The sequence below is a fragment of the Artemia franciscana genome, chromosome 10, assembly GCF_032884065.1.
Source record: "Artemia franciscana chromosome 10, ASM3288406v1, whole genome shotgun sequence".
Classification (NCBI taxonomy): Eukaryota; Metazoa; Arthropoda; class Branchiopoda; order Anostraca; family Artemiidae; genus Artemia; species Artemia franciscana.
In genome coordinates this window covers 44,782,228-44,796,073 of record NC_088872.1, presented here as the reverse complement: position 1 = coordinate 44,796,073, position 13,846 = coordinate 44,782,228, and the positions used below count along the sequence as shown (strand labels likewise).

The 13,846-nt window shown below is 35.7% G+C and overlaps 1 protein-coding gene across 7 annotated transcripts in view; it reads right to left on the bottom strand.

Moving 5' to 3' along the window:
• The window catches only part of LOC136032238 (uncharacterized), a 55,399-nt gene that overhangs the window by 23,475 nt on the left and 18,078 nt on the right, over positions 1-13,846 (bottom strand). Inside the window, exon 2 of one of the 7 annotated variants that reach the window (XM_065712465.1) lies at positions 6,332-6,486. The exons of 2 other annotated variants lie outside the window; for them this stretch is intronic. The gene's annotated coding sequence lies outside the window, so the exon portion shown is untranslated. Of the gene's footprint in view, positions 1-6,331; positions 6,487-6,515; positions 6,664-8,196; positions 8,640-8,717; positions 8,848-10,978; positions 11,021-13,846 lie in introns of those variants that run through there. 4 more of the 7 variants (XM_065712468.1, XM_065712466.1, XM_065712469.1 and 1 more) reach the window with 4 other exon arrangements.

The following is a 13,846-nucleotide window of genomic DNA, read 5'->3' as shown; positions in this document are numbered from 1 at the left end:
GCCTTAAAACTTAAAACGAACAGATATAATAACGCAAATGAGGGGTTCACCTCATCCTAATACCTCACTCTTTGCGCTAAAGTAATTTTATTAATTTCAACTATTTATTCTACGGCCTTTGTGATTCAGGGGTCATTCTTAGGGAATTGGGACAAAATTTAAGGTTTAGTGTAAAGAGCGAGGTATTGACGAGGGTGCAAACCTCCTCATATACGTAATAAAAACATACGAATATAGAAGTTGGTTACGTAAGTTAATTCGTAAGTTACGTATATTTTTCCTAAGAAAAACGTTCGTAAAAAATCAAAAATTCTAGTTCAAATGATCAAAAAATTGGAGAGTAACTAGGCCTACTCCCCGCTCCTTTTTTTCTCAAAATTGTCCGATCAAAACTATGAGAAAGCAATTTAGCCAAAAAAATAAATTAATATGCAAATTTCGTTTTAATTATTCATGTGCGGAGAGCCAAAATCAAAGCATTCATTAATTCAAAAACGTTCAGAAATTAAATTAAAAAAAAAGTTTTTTTTAACTTATTTTTAAGGGGCTGTTCCCTCTTAAACGCCCCGCTCTTTACACTCAAGTTTTTTACTGTTTTAAAAAGTAGAGCTGAGAAAAACAGTCAAACTTTATATATATATATATATATATATATATATATATATATATATATATATATATATATATATATATATATATATTTATTCATAATATAATGAAAAAAGAAATCACCAATGCAACAGCACAAACACATAAAAAAAAAGAATTACATTACTAATTAACATATATCAGTACTTGAATGAGGCCTTAACCCTACTCATCCATACAATTACATAGGTCAAACAGCATAGCCATACACAATCAACCATAAAGATTAATCCATGGACAGGCAGTCGTGTCGTAAGTAAGTATAAGTCGTCATTTACCAAATAATAAAAACAGTAAAAAAACAACAAATAATTAAGAGGCAACAACCCAACACAAGGGCTCGTCAGGAGAATACACACTTGCCTATAGGATTTCGGCACTTTAAATTCCCTACCCAGGCAAGTGGCGTGCCTACCGTGAATTCCCCATAGTATGCCCGTGCTAGGTATCACCCCCAAAATATATGCCTATGAAAAAACAAATGTAGAACAACCAAGTAACACCAAAACAAGCTTATCATACCTTGGTTCTCGCCCTCGTGTATTTATGTTACGTATTCACAATCTATATTAATACTCAATATCTTAAAGGTAATTATTCGTTGAGAAAAAAATGCACATATAATATATATATATATATATATATATATATATATATATATATATATATATATATATATATATATATATATATATATATATATATATATATATAGTATTATGATTGCATTATTATTGCACGTATACAGTTATTACAAATCGCTGCATAGGATTTTATCCAACATCAAGTTAAATGAAATCTTTAAATTAACGTCCATATTAACCATTTATCTTGTATGGACTACGTGACATTTTAGGAACGAATGCGCAAGTAGTATTGGGGTCTTTTATTTCTGATGGGACAATAGTAGTTTGCTAGGATGGGATATGGTAATTAACTTTCGGTAGGCACTTGACTGGCACTCAACGATCATAAGCTAGTCTAACATACACCGTTGATTAGTATCTACAAATCAATTACCGTCTCTTTACGTGCTTCCACATTGCGATTAATGATTACTGAAAGAATGTGGCTGCTGAGATTGCGTTAAAGACGTGTGAAATAAAGATCATCAAAGAAATTAATGAAAATAAGGGATAATGCATCTTGTTTAAACATAACTAAAACTTCAAAACCTTTGGTCCTCAGTTTTATCAATTATAAGCAAGCTTTCGATTCTGTTGATAGAAGAGCGTTAACAAAGGTCTTATCGTTATGTGGTATACCAGAAAAATACATTAAAGGGATTTGTGCTATGTACGAGAATAATACCGCTGCGGTTAAGGTAGGAAATGAGGTTAGCAACTGGTTTTGTATTAAATCAGGAGTTAAGCAGGGTTGTGTTCTACCCCCCTTTATATGGATCATTTTGATGGATTTCATCTTAAGGAGCACAGGAAAGGCAATTGGAGACCACGGAATCAAATGGGGAGGAAAAACGCTCCTAGACTTAGATTATGCTGATGATTTAAGCATATTAGATGAAAGTGTGGGCAAAATGAATGAAGTTTTAGAGGTTTTGCGAGTTCAGGGTGCTAAAATAGGCTTGAAAATTAATGTTAAGAAGACTAAGTCACTAAGGCTAGGAATAAGTGAAGATGAACAGGTGACATTCGGTAACGAAAAGGTTGATTAGGTTGGGAGCTTCAGTTACCTTGGTAGTATTATTAGCAAAGATGGTTGGAGCATTGAAGATGTTAAAAGTAGAATAGCTAAGGCTCAGGGTGTTTTTTTTTTTTTCACAGTTAAAAAAAGTTTGGAAGAATAGAAAGATAAGTCTGCAAACAAAGATTAGAATATTGGAAGCTATAGTGATGACAGTGTTCAAATATGGTTCTGAAGCATGGGCGCTCCGAAAAGCAGATGAAAATTTACTAGATGTTTTCCAGAGAAATTGCCTACGGATTGTTCTGGGTACCCGGCTAATTGATCGTATTTCAAACAGTAGGCTGTACGAAAAATGTGGTTCAATCCCGCTTTCTAGGGCTATAATGAAAGAAAGGTTGAGATGGCTAGGCCACGTTCTACGGATGAAGGATGACAGATTACCGAAGATTATCCTTTTTGGCCAAACGTCTGGGGCTACACGGAAAGCAGGTCGTCCTTGTCTGGGTTAGGAAAATGTCATAAATAAAGATTTAAAGGAAATGGGAACTTCCTGGGAGGGTGTAAAGAGGGAGGCTTTAAATAGATTAGGTTGGAGGAGGAGCGTGCGTAGCTGTGTTGGCCTCAGGCGGCTTGGTGCTGCAGTGAGTTATTAGTAGTAGTAGCAGTAGTATGCACTCTAATATGTCAAAACTTATTTTCAACAGAACATGAAGATCGATCAATATTTAGATTAACAGCTTCTGATATAAAACTTCAAAATTAATCAATTTACCCTATATCAAAAAGGAATATAAGCACTAAAAAATTACATATTTGATATATCAAAATTGGAAGGACTAACAGGGATATAACTTTTAAGGAATGATGGAAAGGGGCAGTTTAAATTAAAACCATAGATTGAACTAAAAACTAAGGCTTAAAATTCGCATTTTATCAGGAGATACTGTCAATAGGACTTATCTGACGACATAATGAGATTGTTTGATATACGAGTTGACAGATACTGATAAAAATTAGAGATTTTTGGTCATTCCCAGACCAAAAAAGGGATATAAGCATTAGGATATACATATTTGTTATCTCAGGATGGACTGAGATAGTCTGTGATAGTTGCTTCCGATAAAATAAAAACTTCAAAATTTATGTTTACACCTAACCAAAAAAAGATATAGGTGTTAGGAAAATAGGTATTTAATATTTTAGGATTGGTTGGATTTATAGGGACAAAACTCTGAATTTTTATAGGTTGCATAATGGAAAAATGTTGAAATATATTCATAGATTATTTTAATTTGGATCTTCAAAGGAAAGCAAACAGCGATATCAAAACCAAAAACACGCATAAATGGAGTTTTCGAATGGTCTCTGAAGCTAGTCCTAGGGGCAAGTCTTAAGTACTTTTGATTCTGCACATTTTGCTTCCCTCCAAAATTAACCACCATCCCTAAATAAAATTGTTTCAAAATATGGTTTTCAGAGTTGAAATTATCTTATTTTTATATATAATTATAAATTCTATAGCTTTTTTCAAACCGAAACTTAGTGTTCTTCATTAAAAAAAAGAATGGCATTTTGTGAACAGGTCACAGGCCTACAGGAACAGTTGAACTTAACAGTCTAAAATTTGAAAAAGTGGAAAATGGTTGGAATAATTTTAGAAAAACAATTTGTGAATTTCTTGATGATGTCTAAGGGAAGAAAGTTAGAACTACAGCTAGGAATATAAGTGAAAAAGCTTCATATTTAATAGAGAGGAGAAGGGGCTTGTACACAAGAATCATCTGAGGGATAGATCATATGAAAACAAAAGGAATGTAAAGAAAGTGGAGAAAATATTAAAATATGAACTACGGAGGTGTGACGTGGGAGGTGTGACGACTACGTAAGGAGGTGTGACGAGATGTGACAGGCCATGGATAAAATTGCTGAGGATCTGGAAGATGCAGCTAGACGGAATAATAGCAAAATACTAAAGTGGTATGTTAATACATTGAAAGGGAGTAGTCCATCTGGACTTATCCCAATTAAAGATAGGAAGGGGGCCACAATAAAGAAAGAGTTAAAGAGAGATGGGCAGAACATTTTGAGAATGAGCTAAACCGAGACAGAGATGCAGGAAAGGATATAAAGGTAAATAAAAAAGCTTGTGATACCTTTGATGTAAAGGAAGATTTGTATTGTGAAGAGGAATTAGCGACAGTACTAAAAGGATTAAAAAATAATAAGGCTCCAGGTGCAGATGATTTGGTAAATGAGTTTCTTAGATATGGTGGCTCTAAGGTTAGAAATGAGTTACTGAAGATTGTGAATATGATTTTTGAAAAAGGGGGAGTGCCTAACGATTTTGAAAAAAACTTAATCAAACCACTGTATAAGAAAGGTGATAAGAGTGATAAAATGTGATAAAAAGGTAATAAATGTGGTAATTATCGAGGCATTAGACTGGTCGCTGTAGGTAGCAAATTACTTAGTAATATGATACTTTTTAGACTGAGACATGCTGTAGACAAAGTTTTAAGAGGTGAACAGTGCGGTTTTAGAAAAGGTAGAGGATGTGTCGAACAAATTTTTACTCTTAGGTTAATAATTGAGAAGTGCTCGAGATATCAAACACCTTTGATCCTCAGTCTTATAGATCGCAATTAGCAAGCATTCGATTATGTTGATAGAAGAACTTTACTAAAGGTCGTATCCTTGTATGGTTTTCCAGAGACTGGTAGTAAATGAGGTTAGCTGATGGTTTTGTATTAAATCATGAGTTAAGCAAGCCTGTTTTCTATTCCCCTTTCTATGAATCATTTTGATGGACTTCGTCTTAAGGATCACAGGAAAGGCGATGGGAGACCACCTAATCAACTGGGGAGGAAAAACTCTCCTGGACTTAGATTATGCTGATGATTTAAGCATCCTAGATGACAGTGTGAGCAAAATGAATGAACTTTTAGAGGTTTTGCGAGTTCAGGGTGCTAGAATAGGTTCGAAAATTAATTTTAAGAACATTAGATCACTAAGGCTAGGAATAAGTGAAGATGAAAAGGTGACGTTGGGTAACGAAAAGATTGATCAGGAAGGCAGCTTCACTTGCCTCGGTAGTATTATTAGTAAATGTGGTGGTAACATTGAGGATGTTAAATATAGAATAGCTAAGGTTCAGGGTGTTTGTTCATAGTTAAAAAAAAGTTAGAAAGAATAGGAACATAAGTCTACAAACCAAGGTTAGAGTAATGGAAGCTAAAGCGATGACAGTGGCCAAATATGGCTCTGAAGCATGGGTGCTCCGAAAAGCGGATGAAGTGTACTAGATGTTTTCCAGAGAAATTACCTACGGATTATTCTGGGTACCAGACTGACTGACCGTATTTCAAACAGTAGGCTGTACGAAAAATGTGGTTCAGTCCCATGGCTACAATGAAAGAAAGGTTGAGATGGCTATGACACGTTCTGTGGATGAAGAATGACAGATTGTCGAAGATTATCCTTTTCGGCCAACCGTCTAGGGCTAAACGGAAAGCAGGTCGTCCTCGTCTGGGGTTGAAGGTAGTCATAAAGAAAAATTTAAAGGAAATCTGAACTTTCTGGGAGGATGTTAAGAGGGAGGCTTTGAATAGACTGAGACGCAGGGTGAGCACGCGTAGCTGTGTTGACCTCAGGTGGCTTGATGCTGCAGTGAGTTGTTAGTAGTAGTTGTTTATGTTAAGCAATGTTAGTTGTTTATAGTTAGTTGTTTATGTTAAGCAATGTTTATGTTAAAATAATAAATAAAAACGAGCAAAAAATAACTTTAAAAAAACAAAGGTTTTCTTAGGGTAGTAGATAATACTTTCGCCTTAGAGAAGTAAAGAGAAGGTTGAAACAGAGGAAAGGTCAATCAGCGAACGTGTTTTCAGCGAAACTGCATTTTTGTGGCAAATGAGTCTCTTACTCTTACAACAGGCTGTTTCGTCAATTCTGTTGACTTAGCATAAAATAATTTTTAGTGAACTAAATAATTTATTGCTATACAATTCTCTTATCAAATTACTGTGATTGGGCTGACCAAAGTTGCCTCCAGCAGGATTAGCTTAGAAATTCTATGAAATGAGATGTCAACCAAGAGATTCATCAGCTACAAGAAACAGTTGACTCGCGAATTGCAGTCGACCACAAGTAGAAGAAAGCCAGCTCTTTATTATGGAGGATACATTTATCGCACTGAAAAAAAGGAAGGAGATACTACTTACTGGTCTTTTGTACGGCAGCAGAAGGGTTATAAACGGAGAGGATGACGTCTGAGGATGGTGTTTTTGCTCCAAAGGTTTTTTTTGTCCCAAACGCGTTTTTGTCTCTCACCTACTTATAAACGATACCGTGAAAGTGATTGTTTTAGAAGCTATGGAGAATATGCGGAAGCAATTGCGTGATTATGAAGACAAGCCTGTAAGAACAAATTCTGCATCTTTCTTCCGAAGCATGCAAGAACTACTTGTTGCAAAAGCGTCGTCAAGCAACGGACGTGTTACAGCATGTTGCTGAAACAGCGCAAGAACCAAAGATGGGAAACCATTTCTGAAGTGTCCATCTCAAACAAAGAACAGAGATCTCACACAAATTTTACCGTTCTGTCCTGAAAAGCTCTGTGCACTTTGTCAAGTCTCGTTAATAGAATGACGACACCTTCAAAGCTGCCCAAACAAGTTTTCCCAGTTATGTCAAACAGTTCGTGGTGACAAACTTCGAGTCTTGAGATAACAGTGGATATATCAAAAGAATGAATTGTGATGTTTACTAAAAATATATAAAATTCATAAAGTTTAATGTTACCCATCAAAAGTTACAAGTCTCAGACAATTGCCCAATTTTTGGAAAACGGCAAAATACCCCTATAACATCCAAGTGATCCTAATGAAAATTACACCATCAGATTCAGCATATCAGAGAACGCTGTTGTATAGGTTTTTAGCTCCTATATACAAAACATGGATTTTTTTGCCAGAGGCAAAATCACAGATGCGTGTTTATTTGTTGTTTTTTTTTTCCTGGGGTGATCGTATCGAATCAGTGATCCTAGAGGTTCGGCAGATGGCTCATTTGATCGAAAATCGAAAGTTCTACTGCCCTTTTTAAGTGACCAAATACATAAGAGAGCAGCTGGCCCGCCTCCCACGCCCCTTTTTTGCCAAATATGCTAGATTGAAATTTTAAGATCGCCATTCTGTTCAACATAGTCGAAAGATCTAATAACTATATCTATTGAAGATAGCTTGACCCCCAAAGTCCCTGGAGGAAGGTCTGCAAGCTATGAACTTTACCCGTCGTTTACATATAGTATTGGCTATTGGGAAGCACGGGGATCTTTTTTGGAGGGGCTTAACTAGCATTATTTAGAAAAGAATCAGAAATTACATAAAAAAACAAGTTTTTTCAACTGAAAATCAGGAGCAACATTAAAAATTCAAAAGTACAGAAATTATTACGTGTATAAGGGGGCTTGTCCCTCCTCAATACCTCACTCTTTACGCGAAGTTTTTAAACTTTAAAAGAGCTTACTATTCTAGTAAAACGGCTCTTGTGCATCAGACGTCATTCTTAAATAATTAGAACCAAAAGGCAAACTTTAGTCTTTTTTATTTAATGGATTCATGGAAGGATTCAGTAACTACAAGACCTAACTGAACTACAAATTGTTATATCACTAGTTTTCACGCTGTTGTCGAGCAAGACAACTGAGTGCGACAAAATTCTGCTTGAATCTCTTAAGCGAGAACTTGAGAATTTAAGCTACTTCACAAAGCCTTAGGTAGACTACAAAGCTTCTGCATTTAAAGCTTTGGGTGAAGTTTTTCAATTTGAGTACAAGACAAGCAGATACAATTTCCATTTTCGGCAGTGCCTGCACAGCAAGATCTAGGATTTGGGACTTACTTCGCTTTAAACAGGTAGCAACAACCTTGAAGAACTGAAACCATGTACTGCCAATCGCAGGTTTGGCCTTTATTCCAGAGGAGCAGGAAGGTGAAGGTTAGATCCCAATGATGGAAGATTCACCTAAAGACGCACAGGTTCAACGACTATTTCTTGGATGAATGGCTGGAAAATTCCGTTTTTCCCTTAGGTAAGCAACTTTTCATATAGCTTATAGTTCTTATTAGTTATATAAAACTCTACTTGTATTCTTTTCCTTGCAATCAAATAGGCTGCACAAAAAAAATCATCATTTTTCTTATATACTTTGCATACTATACACCTTTTATCCTGCCAGTGGAGTTTTCACATTAGAACTGTAATTCAATCGAAGCCCAAATCCAGTCAGGCGACTTGAATTCTGCAACAGCAATAACCTGGCTCGAGTTGAAAATTATAGCAATGCTAACTTTGCAGCTTGGAGTAAAATTTTCCATCTCTTTCAAAGCCTCGTTTAATTGAATTTTATTTCAATTAATTACCTGGAATGTTTTCAAATAAAAGCAGAGGATGACAAACTCTGTGTAAAGATGGCATCACCGCCGCACAGCCCCATCAGCCAAACATATCGAATTTTTTAAATGCTTACGGAGGTCCTGAAAGCGAAAGAGCAGGAGTAATAAATCAAGCAATCGGAACTGCAATATGGACAGCCAGCCCCAAAACACCGAAACGTTTATGCAAATTCTACAAAAAAGAAGATAGAAAAATTTCGAAGACTACCTTTCTGGGTAAAAGACAACGAAAGGTTTTTTTGAGATTAGCAGGATACTCGACATTTTCAACAAAATAGAGAACGATCCATTTTTTGCAAATATTTGATGGTTTTTTTTTCTTTCGGTGAATAAAGTGGTTTTATACGAAGAGCAAAAGAATAGGTATCGGGAAAGGTTATTTAGATTGGACATCCGCTAATTGCACATTAAGTACCGCATAATCAATTCTGGTTAATGTTAATTGGCGTGATTGATGTTGCGCTGAAAGCAACATTCCGTGGTAAATAAAACGAATGCACAGTGAAAAGCGCCTCGAATTAGCATTAGAGGGTTCGCTGAAAACACAGTTCAGGGAAAAAACGCGCAATTTGTGGCAGCTTGTAACAAATAACAAGAGCTAACATTTCATATGGCACTTCTGACGAGGTCGGAAGAGCAAAGAGCTCATATGGCATGAGCTCTAGTAAAATTCTAAGAATCAATAGATCGATTTAAAAGGAAAATCGGAGGGTTAATGTCGGTCGGGACTTAAAATAAGAGCTTCGAGACACAAGGTCCTTCTAAATATCAAAATTCATTAAGATTCGATAGCCCACTCGTAAGTTAAAAATACCTCATTTTTTCTAATTTTTCCTCTCCCTTCAGCCCCCCAGATGGTCGAATCGGGGAAAACGACTTTATCAAGTCAATCTGTGCAGGTCCCTGACACACCTACCAATTTTTATCGTCCTAGCACGTACAGAAGCACCGAACTCGCCAAAGTACTGGACCCCCCTAACTCCCCCAAAGAGAGCTGATCCAGTCCGGTTACGTCAGTCACACATCTACGACATTTGTTTATTCTACCCATCAGGTTTCATCTTGATCTCTCCACTCTAAGCGTTTTCCAAGATTTCCGGTTTTCCCCTCCAACTCCCCCCAATGTCACCAGATCCGGTCGGGATTTAAAATAAGAGCTCTGAGACACGATATTCTTCTAAATATCAAATTTCATTAAGATCCGATAACCCATTCGTAAGTTAAAAATACCTCATTTTTCTAATTTTTCCAAGTTAACCGTCCCCCCACTCCCTCCAGATGGTCGAATCGGGGAAACGACTATTTCTTATCTAATCTGGTCTGGTCCCTGATACGCCTGCCAAATTTCATCGTCCTAGCTTATCTGGAAGTGCCTAAACTAGCAAAACCGGGGCAGAAAGACCGACAGAATTTGCGATTGCTATATGTCACTTGGTAAATACCAAGTGCCATAAAAATTATTGCTTCGCAAATTACGCAATAAATATTTACAAAAGTAGCTTTAGATAAAATGACTCATGATAGTTTCCAATTTTTCACTAGTAAAAATAGCGGTTTACTGAAAACTCAGAGTGGTTAACTTTTTTTAAGAAAATTACAATTGTATGCTGCAAGCTTTCGATATCATCACGAGTGAAGGACTATTGTGAGACTTGTTAGCATTTTTTTTTCTTCAGCCTACTCAAAAAATTGATCCTAAGAGAATATCCTGTTTTTTGTTAGGTTTTGTGTTTTCAGTAAATAGCTCACTGTTAGAATTACACAGAAATAAAGAATATCACCAGTCAGTTTATTTAAGCTTTATTTTTAGAGACATATTCCGTAATCTGCAAAGCAATAATTTTTGTTCGTTTTAAGTTTCAACTTCGCACTTTACTTCCATTAGAAAAATTTCTTTTTAAAAATTAATCACGAGAAAAATCTTTATAAACTGTCACAATCCGCAGTCCAGTCACCCAATTAACCAAATTACTTTACGAAAGGCTCTTTCGAGAGAAGCCAAGGGGCATGAGCAGATCCTTGGTTTCAAGAAGTGTGCCATAAGAAAAAATCTGGAGTACACAGCTCGATCCAAATAATCGAATCCGGGTAAGTCGAAGCATCCCTGAAAAGTTTACGCAATGCTACCCAGATAACAAGGAAATTAGTGACATTGTTTATTAGCCAAAACGCCTTTCACCAATGATTCTTTTTACAATCTTAACTAATATTTAAAAGAAAAGCAATACCATTATTTTGAGAATTAAAATAAGAATCTATAATCATGAACAAGTTTCACATGAATCTTATTCCTAGTGTACAAACAAACTAGCATAGAATTACCGAAAGTTTCTAGAGTAACTTGGGTTCCACTCCGCCTCAAAATATCGACCGCATTTGAATATCAATGACCAATAAAAACCTTTCGCGGAGAAAGATCAAGGTTAAAAGGGAAGTTGAGTAGTTATTTCAAAGATAGTTTTATTTCACATAAAGATTTCAGCCATTTACACTGTCAAAATTTGAACTCATTATCATCACTAAGTTCAGCTTGCAATAAAGTAGAAGAAACAGAAGTTAGTAAAAGATTTAAAAGTTTCTTCGGCTTAAGAAATGTTGCAAGTAAAATTTATATTTAATGTCACACTTTAACAAAAAATCATATTGGCTTCCTAGTTCCATCGTTCAAATTAAAGAATACTTTTTGTAATGTTTATTGTATATATTTAAAGAAAAATAAAAAAAAGAGTAACAAATAAATTAAAGAACAAAGTTTTTACTGCGCCAGTTTTAAGAGTTCTTCCTCGTCAATTAGTGAAAACGCCAGTTGCACACGGGGCTATAAGGGGCTTACATGTGAAAACGCCAGTTGCATATGGGGCTATACATGGGGCTTATATATAATAAGACTCGTATCAAAAATAGAAGTTAGTCAAAATCAAAGTCATATACCTTAGCTAAAGCATTCCACCTCATCCAGTGCCACGTAGTAACGACAACGTAGGAGGAGAGGAATTAAGAGTAATTATTAAGATTTAGGGTGAGGCGATTTTGATATTATTCAATGAGAACATCAAAGAAGCGTTTTTCAAAGAAAATACAAAAACATGGTTTTCAAATCTAGGAGAAGGGAATATAAACGACCCCCTTGCCACTGGAGCCATGAAACGAGTCCAGTTCATATTTTTTTCCGTTTTTGCTGCCACGTGGAAGAAATTTATTTCTGAAATTGATATGTTTTTATGATTTAAGAGGAAATACTTTCACCAAAATATGGACAATAAAAAACTGCACTAATATAGAAAACTAGCCAAATTCACTACCAGACCTGAAGTATAGTTAGAGGGTGGTTTTAACCCCAGGCTCCCATGTATAATACTAATTTCGGATAGATATTTCTATGTGGCAAAAAGAGTCTCAATAGGGCACTTACAATGTCAAAATAAGTACTCCCAGTATGGCTCTTACAATGTCAAAACAGATTCTGAAAGTAAGGAACAACAATAAAACTTTAAAAAATAATTCCGCAGTTGAGGCTGTTGTCCCCTCCTCAATCCCTAGCTCTTTTCGCAAAAATTTGACTATTTTGTCTCGATGCTTTAAAACGACTGTTGATACATGAGAGCTATTGACATTGAATAAGAAGCTTTTTAAAGCTTTAAAACACTTTGGTGGAACGATCGAGGGATTGAGGAGGGCACAAATCCACCTCAAATACGGAATAATTTTCGTTCACTTTAAGTTTTGAAGTTGCTCCTTACTTTCAGTTGAAAAAACTTGTTATTTTTTGTGTCTAATCATAGAAGAAGGACCAAAAATGCACGTTTTTTTGCGAGTGTTTTCCCCCAGTATCGAACCAATGATCCTACAAGATCGGAAGAGGGCTCATTCGATCACAATAGCTATAGTGCACATTTTAAGTGATCAATAAGATTGTACCACGAGAAAGTGGTGTTTTGGGATTGTGTGGCACCAAACAACAATTTCGCCCACACAAGGACCAAATTGCTATCAATTAAAAATTCCGAAATAGCCAATCGATTTAAAAATATCAAACAAATATACATTGAGTTTCTCAACTACAGTGGAAGTAATGCCGAATGGCGGCACATTCGTTTCTGAAGTCCCGTAGTTCATACAAGATAAATGGCTACTATGGATATTTACGGTCAGATATCTTAAAGAGCGCAATTCAATTTCCACATTTTCTAAAGCTCCATGATCTTTATAATAAATACAAAAAAGGCGTGGGGAAGAAGGATAGGAGTTATTCCCTTATCTCAGTTCATGTAGGCTAACCCTGAAAAAGTGTACTGCAGGGTGATACTTTCCTTCTTATTCCAAAAAAAAAAAATATTTCTGAAATTTATTTTTAAGCTTTATTTTACTAAACTGATTTGCTTCATGTTTCATAAAATTACTCACAGGAATGTGTAGGTGCGCACCAATGAAGGAGCCACTCCGACCCTTCTTGAAAATTTATGACCAAAATGTCAATTGTACTTTACTAAAAACAATATTTATTTCCAGCCGTGTTTTTTTTTTTTTTTTTTTTTTTTTTTTTTTTTTTTTCTTTAATCACAGTAATAGCCAAGATCAAACAGTTCGTGGTAACGAACTGTAGTAAGGAGCGACCCTGCTCAATAGTAACCAAAACTCTAAAAAATTAAATTTTGATATCAATAGCTACATCAAAAGGATCGCATTTTAATGCTGATTTTAAATATATAAGTTTCATCAAGTTTAGTCTTACCCATCAAAAGTTACGAGCCTGAGAAAATTTGCCTTATTTAAAAAAATAGGGGGAAACACCCCCTAAAAGTCATAGAATCTTAACGAAAATCACACCATCAGATTCAGCGTATCAGAGAACCCTACTGTAGAAGTTTCAAGCTCCTATCTACAAAAATGTGGAATTTTGTATTTTTTGCCAGAAGACAAATCACGGGTGCGTGTTTATTTTTTTTTCTTTTTTTTTTTTTTCCAGGGGTCATCGTATCGACCAAGTGGTCCTAGAATGTCGCGAGAGGGCTCATTCTAACGGAAATGAAAAGTTCTAGTGCCCTTTTTAAGTGACCAAAAAAATTGGAGGGCATCTAGGCCCCCTCCCACGCTCT